General features: G+C 39.4%; 1 protein-coding gene and 1 long non-coding RNA gene across 5 annotated transcripts in view; both read right to left on the bottom strand.

Moving 5' to 3' along the window:
- The window catches only part of LOC147032997 (uncharacterized), a 161583-nt gene that overhangs the window by 132121 nt on the left and 7662 nt on the right, over positions 1-21800 (bottom strand). The window contains exon 1 of one of the 4 annotated variants that reach the window (XR_015055424.1): positions 13479-14880. The exons of the other annotated variants lie outside the window; for them this stretch is intronic. The gene's annotated coding sequence lies outside the window, so the exon portion shown is untranslated. Of the gene's footprint in view, positions 1-13478; positions 14881-21800 lie in introns of those variants that run through there. 4 annotated transcript variants of the gene reach the window in all.
- On the bottom strand, positions 7156-10387 carry LOC147032999 (uncharacterized). The gene is made up of 3 exons (XR_015055422.1): positions 9381-10387; positions 9119-9283; positions 7156-9021 (listed from the first exon to the last, which is right to left on the bottom strand). It is a non-coding gene; the product is annotated as an uncharacterized LOC147032999 (long non-coding RNA).

Here is a 21800-nt window from a genome sequence, read left to right on the forward strand (position 1 = left end):
TATTTGAGGAGGTTTCTCTTGGTACAACAAAATATTCACATTGTAAGAGTGAGTTAAAGAAACTAAAATCTGGTGGTGTTGGGATATTAGAAACTAATCCAGAAGGAACGAGACAAATTATTAAATATCTGAGCGGAGTGAAGATTTTATCATTCGGTTTTGATGTTGATGAAGAAACTCAACACAAACGTATGAAAAGCAGAGATGCAAGGATTAGTGAAGAAGAAATTACAACTCGCATTAATGTTAATAAAGAATTTGATGAAATATTTAAAGAAAAGGATTTATTTGAACACATCTACTTGAATGATGAAGAAAAGGAAAATTTCCCTGTTGATCTTTACAATTCATTAAATGATATTTTACAATAAATAAATGGATACAAAAGAAAGAGCAAGAAGATTTAAGGAACATCAAGAGTTGGTTTCAAAAGTTGTAAAACAACAGGAAGACATAAAGAAGAAACGCAGACAGAAACTAACGGGCGAAGAAGCATTTGAAAAAACAAGAGAAATTTTTTAAACCACTTTTAAAAACTTCCCAAGAAAAAATGAAAGATGTTTCCACAGTTCCCACAGTAGAATATACTCCTAGAAAGCTTCAAATGTTAAAAGATTTCAGTCAAATGACGGAGGAAGAATTAGAGCATTTAGGAGAATTAGAATATGATGATGAAGGTTTATTTCAACAACTGGAAGAGATTAATCAACCCCCTGATTATATTGTGAATGCTGTTCAAAACAATGAATATTCAGCGGATTCAAAAACCAAAGCAGGACTCATTCCAACAGAACAACCAGCAATATTTCATCTTGTTCAAGAAAAGGTATTGATATTTAATGATGAATTAAGGTTCTTAAGTTCTGCTCAACCCCTGTTAAACTAACTCCGAGATTAATGTTTCTTCTCACAAAAGATGGAAGACAAGGTTCAACTGTGAGGGATGAATCAAAGTATATTGATAAACCATTGGATATGGAAAATAATGATGATAGAGTATATATTGATTTGCTGAACACTCTAAATTATAAGGTTATTCTTTCTGGTAAAATTAGGAAGAATGAGAAGGAGAAACACATTATTCAGGCTTTAAGTATCCTTGGTTCAGGTATTAGTTTTCTTCCAAATGACCCATCGCAATTAGTTAATAGACTGTTATTGTTGTTCGGCAGTAAGAAGGCTGGAAATAACAATTGTTTTAATGAAGCATCAGCCATTTTAGACCAGTTGATGAACATGAAAATAATTAATAAATCTCAATATAAAGACATTTTATCTCATATTAAATAAGATGAGAAGCACAATCCTGAGTTTTAATTTCACAACAAGCGACCACACATCTTCATTCCCATACCCACTACAACTTGACACAACAAAAGAATATGAGGCATCTTTATTGTCCATGGAGACTTATAATACCTTATTTAATATAACCGAGAAAAATGACAAGTTTAGTTATAATCCGGGAAGTGGATACAAAACGATAACAGTCTCACCCGGAGCATACGAGATTTCTCAAATATCTTCCGAAATTGCTCGTCTTATGAAAGAACAGGGTGATGAACCAAAAAATATTATTATAAACATTCAAAAACATACTTCAAAATCAACGATTAAAGTTAAAAATAACTACAAGGTTGATTTCACAATTGATAATTCATTTAGAGAGTTATTAGGTTTCTCCTCAAAAAGATTGAAACTAATGGGACGTTTTACAGTGATAATGTCATTCAAATATCCTCAGGAATAAATTCGGTGTTAATTCACTGTGATTTGATTGATGGTGCTTATAATGATGGATTAAAAACAAATACAATATTTTCATTCAGCGCATACTCAACCCCAATTGGTTATAAATTCAATATGGAGCCTAAAAATTTGGTTTATCTACCTGTGTCAGGAAAAACCATACACAGAGTAAATTTTAGGATAACCGACCAAGATAATCGTGTGATTTCTTTTAATGGAGAAGTTATATCCATCAGAATTCACCTACGTGAAGTTTTTCAATAAATAAATACGATGGTTATTGTGAGGAAGCACGAGTTGGGAAAATATAAAATAATTACAGGGGATGGGATGTTCCTTTCCCCGTACTACAAGGGTGAAGGTATGTATCTTGGTAGAGGATACTATAAACCTAAGAGACAAAGGGGTGTTGGACATCAATTTAGAGGAGATGGGATAATTGATACTCTCATGGGTATTGGTTCAACTATTCTTAAACATAAAGACCTAATTGGTTCAACTGCTTCTGCTGTGGGAAATGTAGCAGGTGCTGTAAAGAGTATAAAAGATGCTCAGAAAGAATCTCATAAATTACAAGCAATAAAAGAAATTAAGAAAGGTAAAACTCAGTTGTCCCCCAAGAACGACAGAAAATAATTCAAATACTTGGATCAGGGTTTCAAAAGTTTTAACATCTTTTTCCTAAATAAATACAAGTATGGAAGCAATTGATAGTATCTATGATTTGGATGATACTATTATTATCTCAAACTCCACTAAAAAGAAGATTACTTCAAGGTAAATGCAATAACTGGAACAGACTGGAATACAAATGGTACAAAAAGTTTTGAAATAAATAATCAACAAACCTATTTGAATCTCTCCGAAAGTTTCTTGTTGTGTAAATTTAAATTCACTAAGGCTGGGAATAACACAAACGCTACACTTGTAAATGATTTCTTCTGGAAAATGTTTGATAGTGTGCGATTGTATATTGGAACACAAGAAGTTGAAGCGGTTGATTATGTCTCTGCTGTATCTGAAATGATGAAATTTACACTCTATACATTCAGTGATAGAATGGGAAAGGGGTCTGTCGAAGGTTTTATTCCTGATATGTCAACGGGAACAAACACAGACCCTGGATATATTCAAAGGAAAGGAATGTATAATGATGATACAAAAGCAGAAAATAGTTTTACTGTGGCAGTTCCTCTTAAAGGTATATTTGGATTTTGTGATTATGATAAAGTTCTGTATGGTCTTAAAATTAGATTTCAACTACAAAGGAATGATAATGAAAATAGATTGCTTTTTGGTGTTGGTAATGCTTTTAGTGATCAGAATAAATTTGTAATTGAGGAGATGAGTTGGTATATCAGTGAATATACTCCTAATCTTAAAACAGAAGAGATGTTGAATCGAAGACTTAACTCAAAGAGACCACTCAGTGTATCATACCTCAAAAGAAGATGTCAACACGTTAAACTCAATCAAACTACTTACACGTGGAATTTGGGTGTTCTGGAAGGAAAGCCACGATATCTGTGGATGATTTTTAAAAAGCCAGATGGTGATACTGCGACTGATAAGAATAATGCATTGAGTGATAATGCTAAGGTGAAACAACTTCGCGTTTCTCTAGATGGAACATTTTATCCACGAGATAGATTGGAAATTAATTGGGAAAAAATGATTTTGCTGAAGCATACAAGTCTTACCAAAAAGTGTGTGAAAGTAATGGAAATAAAGAACCTATTTTGGATATGACAGCATTTAAAAGTTTGTATACAATCTATACGTTTGACCTGAGCGCTCAAAAAGAAACTATAAAGTCTAATCGAGTGGATACTTCCCTATACATTGAAAGAGGAGAGAGTGAAGAAGTTGATACATATTGTTTGCTTTTGGAAGAAACAGAATTGCAGATTAATACAGATAATGGTGTGATGATTAGTCTCACATAATTTTTTGTTAAATAAATGAGTGGCAAAGTACCAACTGGGGTATATGTTAATCAAATCAATCTTCATAAACTATCATCTTGTGTTCAAAATCAAAAGCCTTGTACGATTAACGTTAATACAATTCAGAGAAAAGGAGCAGTAAGAATTGATGTTTTGCTCACAAGAGAACAGGTTAAAATCTTGAATGACACTGGCTCACTTAAAATTAAAATGACAAAACCAATGTTGAAAAAATATTCAATAAGAGAGACGAGTGGAGGATTTCTCCCATTTCTAATTCCTTTATTTGCTGGTTTAAGTGCGGTTGGAGCATTGACGGGTGGTATTTCAACAGCGGTCAAAACTGCCAACGAAAGGAAGGCTCAACTCCAGGCTCAAAAAGAATTGGAAAGACATAACAAAGAGTTGGAGAAACAAATTAGTGGAAGTGGTGTAATTGTAGATTTTGCTGAAAAACTTGAAGGTCTGCCTGATAAAGCGAGATTGTTAGTTGGAGATATGCTTTCTTCTATAGCACAAGCAGGTGTAAAATTAACGAAAAGAGGTAATGGATTATATCTTTCTAATAAATAAATGAGCATTGATGAGTGGTTGAAAGAATTTGGAAAGAATACAACATCAAATTTACAACTTGCCAAATATTGTAAGAAATTAAAAATTCATAATGTGGTTATTTGTATGAGAGATGAATTAACAAATGTGTCGAAACATACAAAGAATATTATTATGAACTTAGAAGATAATGATGGGAACGGTTCTCATTGGGTTTGTATTTTTAATAGTCAAGACAAATATTATTTTGATAGTTTTGGTCTTCCACCACCTGTTGAAGTCATAAAATTCTTACAGAATGGTGTTTATCAAACATTTCAAGTCCAAGAATTAAATTCCAAGTGTTGTGGTCAATTATGTCTATATGTGTTATTTCAACTCAACAAAAATAAAAAATTTTATGATATTATTTTTAATCTAATATAAATGACTTATGTTGGTAAAGATGGTTCTATCTTTGGTGTATCTCAAGAACTGGATATTGATTTATCAAATTATTACACAAAGGCACAGGCTGAACGATATAAATATAATATAAACAAAAATATTAACATGAAAAATGCTTATAAATTAAAAAATTATCCAAGCCCGACTGACGCGAATGACTTGGTGAGATTAAGCGATTTATCACAATATATATACTTAAATAAAACGGCTGTGTATTCTAAAGATACAGAAGTGTTGATATTATCTCCAGGTCATACAGAATTCACAGTTCGAATTAAAATAAATTTTTATAAAGAAGGGCGTATCGTTTGTATGAGAATAGAACAATGGGGGTATGATATGAATGATTTAGGGTATAATTGGTCATTTAAAATTAACCTCGAAGACCTGGAACAATTAAATCAGTCTCGTAAGGAAGAATATTATCCACTTGGTATCGAGAATGAGTTTTGTGGAGCCACGATTAGTAAACAACAAATAAAAGAATTTAATAAGGGTAAATATAATAATGGTTTTGCCCTTGTTTATCTCATGAAAACAGAAAAAACAGGATTATATATAATAAGTAAGGAAATACAAAATGATTTAACTATGGGAAGATGGGGAGGTGTTTCGTGCCATAATATTATTCTAACATATATTTCTAATACATAAATGACAGCAAGAAGGCTTCAAGAAAATTATCATTTCTGTGTTCAAGCATACCTTCAAGAAAAGGGTATTCGGTATTTTAATAAATATGTTCTACAACATAAGAATGAGGTATTTTCAATAAAAGATTGGCATTATGCTGATGTTGATAAACCAACAACTTTAGATTTAATTAGAATGTTAAATAATGAAAAAATTATAAGGTTAAGAAAAGGTAAGGCTCTTTTAGAAATTCAAAAGAAATTTTATTGGTATCCTGTTGTAAAAAAATTATTTTGGATACAGGAATAACAAGAAATCCTGATGAATATATGTATAATATTCTATGGGGTGTAAACGATTCAAGTATAGTAAGGGATGAGGAAGGAGTTGAAGAAGAGAGGGAAGAGAGAGAGAAGGAGGAAAGAGAGAAGAGAGAGAGGGAGAAGAAAGAGAAGGAGGAAAAGGAGAAGAGAGAGAAGGAGGAAAGAGAGAATAGAGAGAGGGAGGAAAGAGAGAAGAGAGAGAGGGAGGAAAGAGAGAAGAGAGAGAGGGAGGAAAGAGAGAGAATGAATAAATATCAAAATATGGAAACCAGTGAGATTCAAAAAAGATTGGTGGTATTACAGAAAATAACTCAACCCACCGAGGAGGAAAACAAAGAATTGACAAGTCTATTTGCAATACTTTCGACAAGACTATTAGCATCGACAAGATATGGATTTTAATTCAAGTTTTTTCTTAAATAAATGGAGGAGAGAGTGAAGGCATTTCTAAGGATTCTTTATGTTTTAAAAATTAAGATTCAAATGTGCATGTTGGAAACTAAAAAGGTTTTTGCACTCTGCAGGAATTTTTCTCATAAATAAATGAGTTATTGTCTCAAATGTAAAAAGAAAACTAATACTAAAAATATTTCATATATTAAAAGTAAAAATAACAGGGTTATACAAAAAGGTATATGTTCGGTGTGTGGTTCAAAAAAAATCAATTTATCTCCAAACACAAACTCGGAGGAGATATACAAAAGTTTTTATCAGGAAGTAAATTTACAACTACTGGAATACCAGGGGAATTACATCTTCCAGGTTATTCTTTCTGTGGTCCAGGCACAAACTTAGATAAAAGATTAGATGAGGCAGACAATCCTAAATCCTGGAGTAAACCAATCAATAGAGTTGATGAAGTGTGCATGAGACACGATATTGATTATGGGAATACCACAACGTTGGAAGAAAAGCATGAAGCCGATAGAGAAATGTTGTATAATTTGTCTCTGATACAAAATCCAACCTTGAGAGAAAAAGTTGATAGGTTCATCGTGAAGAAGATGATTAGTGCTAAATTGAAACTTGGACTTGGAAATTCAAAAACTTATAGGCTCTAATGATGCCATTAAGACTGAAGAGCAATTAGCTGATGAATTACATAAACCAATATTCACAAAGTTTCAGAGAAGGAAAGTTTATTCCAAGGAAGTTGATTATATCTGGTCTGCTGATTTGATTGAACTCAATAATGATAAGGGGTACAAGTATGCTTTAACCGTTATTGATTTGAGGAGTAGATATGCGTGGGTTGTCCCTTTAAAAAACAAAACAGGTAATACTCTTATGTTAGCTTTTCAACAGATATTTAATAAAAGTAAGAGAAAACCTAAGAAATTGTGGACTGATGAGGGTAGAGAGTTTTATAACAAGACATTTATGAATTTTCTAAAAAATAACAGTATTACATTATACAGTACCTTTAATGAAGGGAAGGCAGTTGTTGTTGAACGTTTTAATCGTACCTTAAAAGAGAGACTATATAAAAAATTCACACAACTCGGTTCACAACAATGGTCATCTTTTATTCAGGATATTGTGGATAAGTATAATGACACGATTCACACGTCAACGAATATGAAGCCATCAGAAACATTTACAAAATTAAAATATGAAAAAGAGATTAATGTCAGAAAACCTAAGTTCAAAGTTGGTGATATCGTAAGAATATATAGGTGGAAATCTCATTTTGAAAAGGGTTTTACTGAACGATGGACGAAAGAACTTTTTAAAATTGTTGATGTAATAGATACAGTTCCTTGGACTTATAAAATATATGATTTGGAAGGGGAAGAGATTTTAGGTTCATTTTATTCACAGGAATTACAAAAGACAAAACTAAGCAGATAATACACCTTTGTGGACACTAGAGGGCCAAGTATATAATGTGTGTCAAGGGGGACGTTCTTAGATCTGTGAACCCCAAACACAGAATCCTCAACTGAATAGTCAAGGCTTAACTTTTGTTTGTGTGTGTGTGTGCAATGGGAGCAATAGGTTGGCGCTTCACTCCCTCCTACTATACACCGTTGTGGACACTCGAGGGCCAAGTCCGAGGTGTATAACAGTATATAATGTGTGTCAAGGGGGACGTTCTTAGATCTGTGAACCCCAAACACAGAATCCTCAACTGAATAGTCAAGGCTTAACTTTTGTTTGTTGATGTGTATGTGTGTGTGTCCCAACCCTCACATTCAAAATCTCAACCCCAACCCTCACATTCAAAATCTCAACCCCAACTCAATCCTCGCCCAACACAATGTCTTTTTCAAAATGAGATTTCCACCTATATATATATATATTTTTACGTTTTTTTTTTTTTCTTCTTCCAATTCTGTCTTTTAAAGCTTTCAGGTTTGATGACGTAGAAAGAGGGAGTAAGCCTGCACTTTCTTCCCAGAACGAACAATGTATATTTTTTGTTTTTTTTCTCTTCTTCCAATTCTGTCTTTTAAGGCTTTCAGGTTTGATGACGTAGAAAGAGGGAGTAAGCCTGCACTTTCTTCCCAGAACTTTCTTGATCTTGCTCCCATCAAGCACCATCCGACAAAGAACTACATCGATAGGTTTAGATCCCAAAGAGTGATAGCAACTCCAAAAGTCTCCAAAATATAAATAAATAAAATAATAATAATAATAAATAAATAAATAAATAAATAAAAGCCCCCAAAAAAGTTTGAAGTGTCCAACATAAACCCAACTTTCCAAGTCTTCAAGGTATAACCACATTCCCGTTGAGTTTCCAAGATATGTATCACATTGTGTTATCAATCCAGAACCCACATTTCAAGTATTCAAAGTAAAACCAACTTACAAAGTCTCTTAAGGATAACTCATTTACTGATTTTTTCAAAATTTGTGAGTCTCCAAGGTAGGCCCCATATTTAGAACCATCTTGGCAGAACCCTTTTCCTGAGTCTCCAAGGTAGTTATTTAAACCATCAAGGCAGAACTCATTTACTGATTTTTTCAAAATTTGTGAGTCTCCAAGGTAGGCCCCATATTTAGAACCATCTTGGCAGAACCCTTTTCCTGAGTCTCCAAGGTAGTTATTTAAACCATCAAGGCAGAACTCATTTACTGATTTTTTTCAAAATTTGTGAGTCTCCAAGGTAAAACTTGTATTCTGGCTCATCAAGGTATAACTTGTTCAGTGGGTATTGTCTTGATAACTCACAATGAGTACTATTGCTGTAAAACTCTTTTTCAGGATTTTGCTGGTCTCCAAGGTATAACTCTTTGGTTGGGTCATCAAGGACGAACTCGTTCTGTGGGTCTTGGTCGCTCATAAGGTCTTCAACCAAGCCAACAATTTCGCCCCAAGTTGTAGCAAAAACAGTATTTTCATTTCGTATTTCAGACACAATTTCCTGTGAGAGAAAATAATAATGTATTAATTAAGTTATTTAATTATTAAATGAGTATGCTTCAATCAAAGTTTGAAAATAGGAAAATAAAAAATCTTACCTCAATAGATAAGAGGTTTGAATCCAGTTCATCAACTTGAAGGTTTAGTTCCACAGAAGACAGAGAGTTCCAAGGAACACCAAAGTCATCCCACTCAAGGTCTTCAACCAAGCCAACAATTTCCCCCCAAGTTGTAGCAAAAGCAGTATTTTCAGATACAATTTCCTGTGAGAGAAAATAATAATGTATTAATTAAGTTATTTAATTATTAAATGAGTATGCTTCAATCAAAGTTTGAAAATAGGAAAATAAAAAATCTTACCTCAATAGATAAGAGGTTTGAATCCAGTTCATCAACTTGAAGGTTTAGTTCCATAGAAGACAGAGAGTTTGAGACAAGCACACAGAACACCATTGCCAGCAAGAACAAATGTTTAAAATGGAGCCTGGGTTTGAAGCTTTTATAGAGAAAGACTGGTGGGTGTGGTTTCCTTGGAAATTCCCTGGGCAAGCCTAGGCAAGCCTTCATTGGGAAATTTTTCAAAACCATAACATCCTGTAATTTTCTAGTGATTTCTTTGTGAGTCAGAGATGAACTGGAAATGATGTAAGAGTGGGCGGGGCTTAGCAAAAGTAGGCGGAGCTTAGGAAAAGTGGGCGTGGCTTAGAAAAAATACCTTATGAAAAGTGGGCGGAGCTTAGCAAAAGTGGGCGGGGCTTAGGAAAAGTGGGCGTGGCTTAGAAAAAATACCTCATGAAAAGTGGGCGGAGCTTAGCAAAAGTGGGCGGGGCTTAGGAAAAGTGGGCGTGGCTTAGAAAAAATACCTCATGAAAAGTGGGCGGAGCTTAGCAAAAGTGGGCGGGGCTTAGCAAAAGTGGGCGGGGCTTAAAGAAAAGTGGGCGGGGCTTAACAAAAAATAACCTGTGGCTCAGGAGGTGGTCAAACAAGAGCATTAAGAGAAGTTTATCATTTCGTAATGGCACAAATGGGGTATCTTAAAAAATATAAAGATTCAAATGTTTTGTTTGTCAATATTTTAGATGGGGATTATTGTGCAAAGAAAATTAAACTATTGAAGGAATTTGAGAATGAACAAATCTTTATAGGTTCAATGAGTGAGCTGTTCAACCCCCAGGTGTTCAATTCAATGAGGTTCAACCTCCAGGTTAAAAGGGGAGACAAATAAATATACCTTGGGATAAAAAGGGGATTTATTTTTAGGGAAAAAAAATATAAATCGCTGAAAATCCCCCATTCATTTACATGGGGAAAAGTGAGCCAGAATCAGTATTCTTACCCTACTCAGGTGGCATGAGTTGAGGTTAGTTCTTGTTTCCCTGGTGTGATGTCTTCCTTCCCCCTCCCCACTGCAACTTTCAGCCTTTCCTTCTTCATCTGATCAGTCTGTCTCCCCCCCCCCCTTTGCTCCTTTAAACCCCATCAGCCCGTTTCTCCTCCCCCCGCTGTTTTCAACAATCCCTACTTTACACCATTGGTCCATTGCCCTCTCTGCTTTCTCAATCCACCAATCATCCCCCTCACCAAACATAATTTTGATAATCCCTCCTTCAGCCAATTAGTCTTTGGCCTCTCCATTTTCTATCTATTCGCACATTGTTTAATTGGGCACATTCGGTCCGTCTGTGGTCATTAATCCTTCGGGGCAATCACATTACCTTCACCGCATGGGACTGTGTCCATTCTCACATGAATGGCTGTGGCATGAGGTGCAGTGCTTTTCCCATGCATGATGGGATGCGGCTCATTTCGCAGGCAGGTTACAGTGGAGACTGTACAATGAACGTGTGGGGGAAAAATTTATATTAATGTATTTTACATTGTAACAAATGTAGTTTCAGAAAATGTAACTTTTATGCTGCAAATTGAATTGGCTGTCATTTCTGGCCAAAAGACTTTTGCCCTAAATGATAAGAAATGTGTTGTTCTGGAGCAGAGTGACCGAGCTGATAAATGAACCTTTGCTTAGAAAATGTACGAAGTGGCTTTTTGTCTAAAGGACACGTCTACAGTCTGGGTGAATATCCCCCAACCTCTCTCTCATGGAAGTATAAAATGTTTTGAAAGGCACATTTTCTGAGTACGAGCACGTGAGGAAGTATAGTTTCTCAGTGGCTCGTACTGCTTGGAACTGACCAAGTACCAAGTTAGAATAAAACTCTCTGATGTAATGTAGAAGTGAATTGAATCGGGTTGGTCTAACTGTTAACTAAAGTAAGAATAAATGAAATAGAACCAAATAATATTGCAATCAATGGGGATTCTTAAGTTCATTGTACAAGGGTGAGAAGTGTATGGTGTATAATTAGGAAATAAATTGTTTCACAAGGAAGGACTTGTGTGGACATCAGTTTTATCAGTGTCGATAGGGTTTTTTTGTGGGATTTTATAATCAAATCGGACAAATGTTAAACTCTGTCTGAAGTCAAATAGGATTCCACAATCGGCCAGTTAGAATCCTTCAGGAGGACAACGATCACAACAAGGTGGGTTAAAAAATCCACATCAAACGCTTATGCATGAGGGAGGGAGCAGGGGCTCATGTCAGGACCTTGGGTGAGTGAAGGGAGGGGAGGGGGCTGCATTGAAAGTTCCCACAGAATGACGTGGCATTTTCCACAAGCTGCATTGTGGACCCACCCCCATCTGATGTGCACCAATGAGGAGGAGGCTCGCATGAGCTGGGACGGAAAAAGCGATAAGAAGAAAAGGAGGAAGGAGTGCAAGAGAAGAGATGGGAAAAAGGCGAGATCCTGTGAGGAGAAAAGGAGCTCATAGCTGGTCCTCATCCTTCAGAGAGAAAGCCAAATCGAGAGAGGGCAAGAAAGCGAGATCCTGAGAGAAAGAGGAAGAGGACAAGAGTGCAAGTGTACAGGACAGTCGCCAAAGAGCTTGTCCTTGTCTTAAATGCTTGTCCTAAGAGGAGCAGAAAGCTCAGAATGAGAGGAGGAAGAGGAAGGCAGGAGTTCAAGAGATGAGAGAAGAGAAAGCGATGTCCTGCGCGGAGCAGAAGGCTCAGAGACAGGAGGAAAAGCGACATCCGGAGGAGGAAGAAGCTGAGCCAGAGGAAGGCAAGCGCATATCTTGCACTCTGGAGAGCACTTACTTGCTGGGTCTAGAGACCTCAGGGACGTGGCTGAGTGTCCCATCATGCCACGTCGCCACTGTCCATCTTCCCCGTCCTTTCCTCCCTGTTCTCTAATATATTTTGACTATTGTGCAGCCCTGTTGAGCTGTGTGAGGTGAGGAGAAAAGAATCGACCCTACTTCTCTTTTCTCCTTAATTTTATTTTCTTCTCAAGTTTTTATTTTCTTCTTCTCCCCCTGATTGAATGATGGCCATATCTCTTGTGCAAATAAGATTGTATAAGAAAGAAAGAATGTATGAGTAAAATCTGCTCTTATGCACCTTTTGCTTTCTTGTCTGTCAGTACTCATTTTCAAATGATCGCTTGTGTGTAAATAAATAATTATTTGTTCTTATTTCCAATCTTTCAGGGTTGTCCTTTCCTTCATTGGTCCGACAGTTTACAAGTATAGTTTGACGGGAAGTTGTGCCCCACCTGATTTTCTCTGTTAGCCGGTGCTGCACCCATCTCTTCTGCTCGGTAGAAGATCACCAGGTGTGGTGCCGAGGGTGTGGCCTCTAATTAGGTTGCAATGCTAATAGAAAGGTATCGTGGAAACATCGAAGCGTAACCTACTAGCTGGTTGTCTCAGTCAAGCGGCTACGGCTGTGTAAGAACTACACTCCTTTGGACAGTGGAGTTATCTGTGGTCAGCGGCTTCAGGACTGGGTGTTTGGGAGAAACTCGTGCGTTTCCCCTTGTGGTGAGCTCCGAACCCCAGGCTGTAACATTATAACTAAAATGTATTTAGGAAGATATCATTTGCATCTTTTAATATCCATGCCACAGTATGTTGCTGCCTTAATTCAAGTGAAATGTGATGTCACAAAATATTTGGTGAATTATTTTTTATTTATTATAAATTAGTGACTTTAAGGAAAGGCATAAGTAGCATGTTTTGCCTTTGTGATGATATAACTACCAAAAAGGTGATGAAATAGCTACCAGTTTTTTTTTTTTTCACAAGCAAATGTAAGTGGGATAGTCGGCTTTATGTCTCACATAGCATGGAGCCCTCCATGACATAATACCCTTCTGTATCCATCACATCATAGCAGCACTTATATTATCATATTTTGCTTCGTACATGAAACATAATCAAAACTAGACAACTTGGAGAGATGCAACTGCTGAGCAAGCAACTTTTAATTATCCTATGATATCAAAATATCACTTAAAAATGTAATATGTTTAAATCTACTCGATACTACCTTTTACAAAAGTCTTGAATTTACTCATAATTTGTACGTTACTTGTACATTCACGTTCTCACCCCGTATAAGACTTGGAAGTCCCAAGACGGCAGCAATTCGGTGAGTCTGGGTGGAAGTGCACAGTACGAGAAAATAATCTAACAGTCAAAGAGCGCGGCCAAGGAACTTCAAAAGACCCCCAATGAGCCGTGCAACACATGCACCCGGGGAGGCTGAAAAACACTCGTCAGCTCAATGAATAATAACAATAATCATCATGGTTTCATAATTTCTGGGAAAGCTACATGCAGGCAGAGAATGGCACACAACGTAAATTGCTGACAGAGAATTTGACCGGCAAAGGGTGATTCACACAGAACGTGCTGCTCCCTGAAGCATGAGACTTAGTTGTTTAGGCTGCGGCTGATAAAGACTTAACACCACCCATTGATCATGCCAAAAAGGAGGTGTTTTCTCTGAAAGCTCAACGGCTGACTCAGCGAGGCCGACCACACTCACTAGCAACAGGCTCTGGTAATGGCCTGCTATAAGGTACTCTGGCTTGTTAGCATCTGCCAAAAACACCTTGTCACTCTCAGGCTAACGTTTGGAGATATGATCTCTAGCTTAAACACTAACAGATTTATTTAAAATGTCTTCGAGTAGGCACTTCTAATAATTCCGAGCACACCATGATAAAAGCTCAAATCGAGGATTTCCCAGCAAACTCTATAAGGCAGTAATCAAAATTCCTGTTCCACTTTTATCACCCATGCAACAGGTATTAGGTTTAGTTAGGGTATTGATTGATTTTCGACATGGATGTTTTCATAGCAGGGTTTAAAAAAAAAAAAAATTCAAAACAAAAACAATTTGTGACTCATTCAGCTGGAGCACAGATCTGTTCAGTGATCTGCACCCGGAAAGGACAACTGTGCTCCAGCCTCTACTTTGTCCTCAGCCTCTTACCTTTACCACCATGATCAATTAACTTTTCCTTCCAAACACTGCCGTGTGTTTTCTCACATTTAAAAGAAAATATCACTTATTACAACCTTTTATCATCCAACGACTGCAATGGAAGGTTAAGAAAAGAGGTGCAGTGAGAGATTGCTCTATTTTGTGACGTCATAGATGACGCCATCTGTTTCAAGTATAATAATGAGCAGTTGGACATTTACAGTGCAACTTTCGTTCGTTCAAAATACCAAATTTAGTTGCAATATCAATCGTATCCTTATTTCAAAACAAACCATGAGATTTCTAATTATCCATGGCGACCTCGTCGGTGACAGCTGCTCTCAATGTTTGTGTAATTAAATGCAATAAAATAACCTGATTGGGTCCCACGCAGAAGGCAGCAGTTTTTCCCAAGAAACCATTGCCAGTGGTATACCTCACAAGAGCAACTTGAGAGTGGGAAGTGTCCCTGCAGTGAAGATCAATCCTACTATGGGAAGAGCAAGCATTGGCAACTTAGCAAAAACAACTTCTGTAAAGAGGAAAAGGAGCTGAAAGACGAGCGCAAGAAATTGAGAACATAATAATAATAATAATAATAATAATAATAATAATAATAATAATAATAATAAAAGGCATGACATCTCCATGGGTCACAAATATAATGCTACATTCAAACGAGATTATGCAATAGTCAAATAAATTAATTTTAAAAGTTTATATCAACACAAGCAGTTAAATAAGGAAGAATATGGAGGTATTAAAAATGACAATGAGAGAATTTGTCTTGCATGAAAAAATAAATCGATGACCGGCATTTAGAAAACATAAATATTGTTTGTTTGTTTGTTTGTTTTTGCATTATTCTGTCATGGCTGAACCATAGCACCGAGAGGCCACAAATTTTCGGTGTTGGTACTTCAGAATGTGGGCAAAGTTTTAGGCTTCCACATGTTGGCCTTGATGTCCGTTTTGAAGTCACCAAAGGCCGCTATAAAACATATTGGGATGTGGGGTCGGGCGATGCTGCCACCGCGCCGCAGGCAAAAGGTAACCACCATGAGGTCAATAACTCCACAGCTTTTCAATATCTAACATCCCGAAACCACTGGTGGAAAAAGCATACTCATCCATGCAGCAGTGGATATCCACCTGTCCCCCCCCCCAACCCTGGGCAATGCTGGGTAGCCCCTGACGGTTGTTTAATATTATCAGTTGTTTAATATTTGACAGTTGTTTAATAATATCGACATAATACCAAGTATTCAACATTTATTTCACCTTTTAAGGCTGGTAGGATGGTTTAGTGGTACGTGCACTCCCCCTTTCAGCTCTCTCTTGTTGGATTTGAATTTCAGCTCACCTATAAAATGTCATCCTGGTGTTTTGTATGCATGGCACGGCATCAATGTATGTGAGCTCTCTTTCAGATGGATGTTAATCCAGAGGACCATCGGTCAACATTGGTCGGTGGTGGACGTTAAAGATTCCACGGTATCTTTCGCAAACCGTATTTGAATTATCGTCTGCGTGCTGCACAAATGACAACTGTCACTTACAGTCAAACTTCAGGCCTGGCCAGCCAGTTCACAAGGATACACAGATAACTTTTATGTAAGAGGAGGCCATTGAGGAATGCAGTACGCATTGCATATTTCATAATAAACCGAGCTGAGAGGATTAGCTGTTAAACCCCGCATCATGCAAATTGAGCGTGAATAGATCCGCGAGTGCTTCGTCAAACACATCTCGTATCAAGAAGCAGGGAGAGAGTGCAACTTTAGCAGTGCAGTTAGGAATTATTAAAAGACATTAGCGTGGTGAAAAAACAAGACAAATTGCACGTATACATGGAATCGCTGCATCTACTGTGCATTCGATAGTTAAAAGTCCTCTTAAAATCAAGCTTCAACTGCACCACTCAGAAACCCATGAGCACAAAAGGGCTACCTCAAGCCACAGCTTCCTGTCATTTCGAGGTCAAATCATAAGGCTTGGATGACTGTGTCAGTGTGTCAGGACGATGTCATTAATTTCTGCATGGAGGGTGGTCTATGCCCGAAGGGATGGCAATCGTATTGGATTATCGCACCAATCCTGCATCTGTGACGGATGGGCAGGGACATTGTTTACAAGAAGCAAAGCTTTATTTGTGAGATTGTTCCCCTTCTTTTTCTTTTTTTTTGTATACCTTGTCGAGGCTCGTATGAGAGCTAACATACAATGCACAGCAAGGGGGGCATGAGACAAGAGGGGCAGGAGTGGGAAGGACAAAACAGTGGGGAACAGATATATTCGGAGATCTGTGGAAGGGAGAGGGATGAGGTGGGGAACATGGGGAATACAAGATGGACATAACAGCGACTTTCAGGAAGGAAAGCAGGGAATTTGAAGGAGGTGGGCTTGGGTGGATTATCATGGGTAAAAAAGATCGAGGATTTAGATGGGGGATGATAAGAGGTGGTGGTGAACAGCTGTTTTGAAGGCCTGGATGGAAGAATGAGATTGAATAGAGTGAGGGAGTTTATTCCAAAGGTGGGAAAAAGAGGAATGAAAGAGTGAAGGTGAGCAGTGATTCGTGATTTTGGGAGTTTTACCAGAAGGGGGTTGTTGGCGGACCTTGAGCGCCCTGCAGAAATGTGGTGGGGACAAATTGCAGACAGAGCAGGGTGGTGGGGGGGGAGGCTGAAGAGGAGATGGGAGAAGACAGAAAGACCACCGACCAGCCTGCGGTGAGAGAGTGAGAGGCCCAAAGACTCAGCCTCATTGCGGGAGATGCCAATGATCCGAAATGCCTTGGTTTCCACAGCGTGAAGCTGAGAAAGGTGGGAGGCAGGAGCACCAACCCAGAGGGGAGAGCAGTACTCCATCAGGCTGTGGACGAAAGCTTTGTAAGTGGTCAGGAGCTCAGGTGGGCCGAGGAAGGACTTTGCACGACGGAGGATTCCCAGTCGGCGACTGGCTTTGGAGGCCAGGTTTGAAATGTGGCTTTTCCAGGAAAAGTCATGGCAGACAGTGAGACCCAGAAGCTTGAAAGAAAGGACTTCTTCCAGAGGATTGTTGAGAAAGTGGATGAGGGGGATTTCTAAACGGTCCTTTCGGAGAGACATAGTGAGAGTGTGAGATTTGTCCGGATTGAAAGACATGTTCCACGTGTTGGACCAGTTTGTGATTTTATCCAGATCTGCAGTGAGCAAAGAAGCTGCTGCATGCCGGTCTGAGGGATGACAGATGGTACGGCAGAGGGTATTGTCATCAGCAAAGAGATAAAGAGGATTTTCCAGAGAGTCGGAGAGGTCATTGATGAAAACCAGAAAAAGAACAGGGCCCAGAACGCTACCTTGAGGAATTCCAGCCTGGACAGGAAGAGGGGATGAAAGAACTCCATTTAGGGCCACATCTTGACTGCGACAGGCGAGGAAGTCTGCGAGGCATGAGTGGAGATGGCCTTGGAATACCATAGGAAGAGAGTTTGGTGAGCGGGGCAGGGTGCCAGACCGTGTCAAAACCACGTGATAGGTCTTGGGATATGGCTTTGATTTCATGTCCAGCATAGAGGATCTTCATCCATTGTTGGGAGAGCAGAAGCAGCATATCCAGGGTAGAGTGACCTGGTCTGAAACCAAATTGATGATCAGAAATCAAGTCATTGGAGAAGAAGAAGGATTTAATGTCTGAAGTGATGATGGATTCCATAATCTTGCTGATGATTGGCAGAAGGCTGATTGGTCTGCAGTTGCAGGGAGCTGTTTTTGCACCTTTTTTATGCAGGGCAGTAATGCTTGCTGGTTTCCAAGCAGATGGCAGATGACCTTGAGCAAATGAGAGGGTGAATAGAAGAGAGAGAGGGTGAGCAAAAGCAGAGGAGCAGGTTTTTAGGACACGTGGGCTGATGCCGTCTGGACTGGTTGCAGAATCTGAGTCGAGGTTTGACAGCAAGCTCTCCACCTTGTCAGGAGAAAAGGACACAGAGTCCAGGGACAGTTGGGTGCGACTGGGTAAGGTGGGTCGAGAAAGTGATGGGTTTTGGACACAAGACTTTGATGCAAACACCGAGTTTAGGCATTCAGCCTTTTCACGTGCAGTATCAGCAGTGCGGCCATTTGAGGTAAGGGAGGGGATGGAAGGGGAACATACACCAGAAACAGATTTCCTTAGATGCCACCAGGATTTGGAGGAGGGAGAGAGGTTTGAGAGTTCAGACTTGAGATGAGAAAGATGTTGTTTTCTGGCTCTCCTGAGGGTAGATACACACTTGTTCCGAGTTTTATTGAAGGAACTGAGATTACCCTCAGTTGGGTTTGCTTCCCATGAGGCAAAGGCAAGTTGTTTCAGGACAACTGCCTCGCCACAAGCTTTAGTGAACCAATGGTGGGAGGAAGGGTAGGACAACTGATGACGAGAGGGGATAAATCTGTGCATGAGGGAGAGGAAGTTTCTTTGAAAGAATTCCCAGGATGAGTTGATGTTGGAGAAAGTAGCGAATGGAGACAAGTCTATAAGTTTGATGGCTGCTTTGAGACCCTGCCAGTCAGCTTGAGTTAAATGCCAGACTCGACGGTGGTGAGGTGGTTCTCCGATAATAGCCAGAGAGATGTCGACTTTGACAAGGACGTGGTTAGAAGAACCGATTGGAGCGAAAGAAGAGCAGCAGATATTGTCAGGGAAATTTGTCAAAATCAGATCCAGAAGAGATGGAGTGCAATTTGTTGAGATCCGGGTTGGGAAGTTGACCGATTGAGTCTGTCCCAATGAGTTGCAGAAAGCTTTTGCTGAAGTGCCATGAGAGATGAGAGAGGTACCCACACATAGCCAACTGGCATGATGACAATTGAAGTCGCCACATATGAGGAAGAGAGAGTTTGGATGAGAAGATAGAAGTTGGTCCATGTTTTCGGATAGTGAGGTGTAGATGGAGTCATCACTGTTTGGTGGACGGTACAGTCCACATAAAACATGAGGTGGGAGTGGAGGAGAAGCCGTAGCCAGAGGTATTCCTGGGGGTGTGGGGGAGTGAGGGCAGTGCATGGAGAGTGAGGAATAGAGTCTTTGATGAAGAGAGCAACTCCTCCACAAGGACGAAGCTCAGGTCTGTCATACCGGTGGAGGGAGTAACCAGGGAGAGATACTGGGGAGTCAGACACATCTTGGGGGAGGAAAGTTTCTCTTAGGCAGATTATGTCTGGTTGTCAGTGGCAACCTGTATGGAAAGATCTGAAAGGTTTGCGCGAAGGCACCGGATATTTACGGTCCACACTGTTCATGAAGAGGGAGGGGAGGAGGCTTTGGGTGCAGGGGTGGGAGGGGGGAGAGGGTAGGACAAGGGAGGAGGGGGGGAGGTAAGGAGGGTTGTTGAAAGGGTGTGGTGGGTTGCAGAATAGGTAGGGGAGGGGCCGGATGAGGAGGAGAAAAGGCTCTGTGGTGCTGGGGGGAGGGGGACAAGAGAGAAGGCAGAAGGGAGTTGAGGATTTGAGAAGGTGTAGTGATGAGATGGAGGTGAGAGGGCAGGGAAAGGAGGCAGCTTTGTGGATTATAGGGGGGACTTTGAGAAGGGTGAGTGAGGGGTGAATGGTGGGAGAAGTGTGAGTTTGGAGAGTTGAGGGAGGAAGGTGAGGGGGAAGCTTGGACGGAGAAGAGTGTAATGGTTACTTTGAGAGGGATGGGGTGAGAAGGGTGAGTTGGCACTGAAATTGGAAAAAAAGAATGGTTGATGGAAAGTGAACATTCATAGCAAACTGGGTTTTTTTTTTAAGTTTTAGGTCAGTTATGCGATTAAACACATTTCTTGATGGATGCAATTAAGGCGAAATCAGACAATGGAGAGAATAAACACTGTAACAGTTGGATTTTTTAGGCAAGGTATTAAGGAAAGGTCGAATTGAGAGCAGTCTTTAAATACTCGTATCGTGCATTATGATACAGGAAAGAGTACCACACGTGTGAAAGAGGAAGATGAAGCATTATAAGCGAAACTTTTTATTGTTATTATTATTATTGTTTGAGAGAGTTGTCATCAGATTAGGTCATGGAAGTGTTGTAGAAAAAAATCGTGAGGTGAATGGTGAAATTGGATCGGTAACCGCAGGGGGTCTAAACAGATTACGTGGTTATGGGAGAAGCACTTGGCTATGGGAGGTGTATTGTCAAAAGTGAAATTATTTATTTAAATAAGGATTGCATAACATTCGTTAAAGGGAAGGTTGAAGTAAAATCGTGGAAGTGTGGTGAGTTTGGGACTGTAAACGTCGAGTGAAGCTGCTGGGTTGATGAAAAGTATCAGGAAGAGTCGAGAGACACCTGGTTACAGGAGGTGTCGAGGTCCAAAGGATACAAGAAAGATTTTTGATTTTTGATGTATTTTTGAAGAATAGGTAAAATTCGGGAATGGAAGGTTGTCAAAAGAAATCGTGAAGGTAATGACGAGAGAGGGTCAGCTCAGTAGAATAAAGATGGTGTGCCGCCAGGAGGAAGAAGAAGAGGAAGAAGAAGAAGAAGGATCGAGACTCGTGAGTGTGCAAGGAGAAAGGTAGTTTTTTGGGGGAGGATTTAAGACAAGAAATAGAGTGTTTAGTTGGGAGGGATGAGGGACGTTGGGAAAGTGGGGAAGATAGAAATTGAAGGTAATGGGGAGAAAATACAAATAAACACGATCATACACCAATGGGAAGGATGAGTAGGCCTCAATCACCCGGTAAGACAATGTCGACGAAAACTCACAAAATAGCACTATTTTTTGAAACAAAACCAAACGAGGAACACACAGTAACATGCAGGTGAGAAAATAAACAGTTAAAAGAGGACAGATAATGACCGCAAACTTAACTTTGAGATCGTCAGCAGAGAGCCCTGAAAGAGACTTGCCGACTCTCCAAAATCAGAACCGGAAGTGAACCAACTGTACACTGTTCAGCCCGATATGAAACGAAGCCAGCCAGCGTCCACAGAGCTGCTGGACGGGGTGTCGAACGTCGATGGAAAAAGGCGGGTCTGGGCGTCAGTGAAAGAAACGGGGGTCAACGTTGATGGAAAAGGCAGGCGTCGGCGTCCGTGAAAGAAACACCATGCATGAATGTGTCTGTTGTCAAAAGAAAAAGCTTTCCATAAGAGAGGGGATCTATTCTTTACTCCTCTTAACGCATCACATTTATAATCCCACCAGACATGGGGATGGGTGTCTCCTGGACATGCATTTAGGGAAATAACTATCTGAGGACCTGGATGTTGGTATGCATATATACATATATTGTTGTAGAATTCGCGCCCTCCCGGCGTGCGAACGACAGTGTCTAACCAATAGCGGTCGCTTCACCCACTGAACGGACAATCCAGTCGTGACTTTCTGGAACAACGCCAGAAACCAGTCACGGGTGGGTTTTTAATCCCACCACGGCCCAGTCCATATTCTACCCGCGCGAAATAGGGTCAATCGCCGAATATCGATA

Source organism: Eptatretus burgeri, chromosome 2, assembly GCF_056783735.1.
Source record: "Eptatretus burgeri isolate ZD-2024b chromosome 2, Ebu_testis_v1, whole genome shotgun sequence".
Taxonomy (NCBI): domain Eukaryota; kingdom Metazoa; phylum Chordata; class Myxini; order Myxiniformes; family Myxinidae; genus Eptatretus; species Eptatretus burgeri.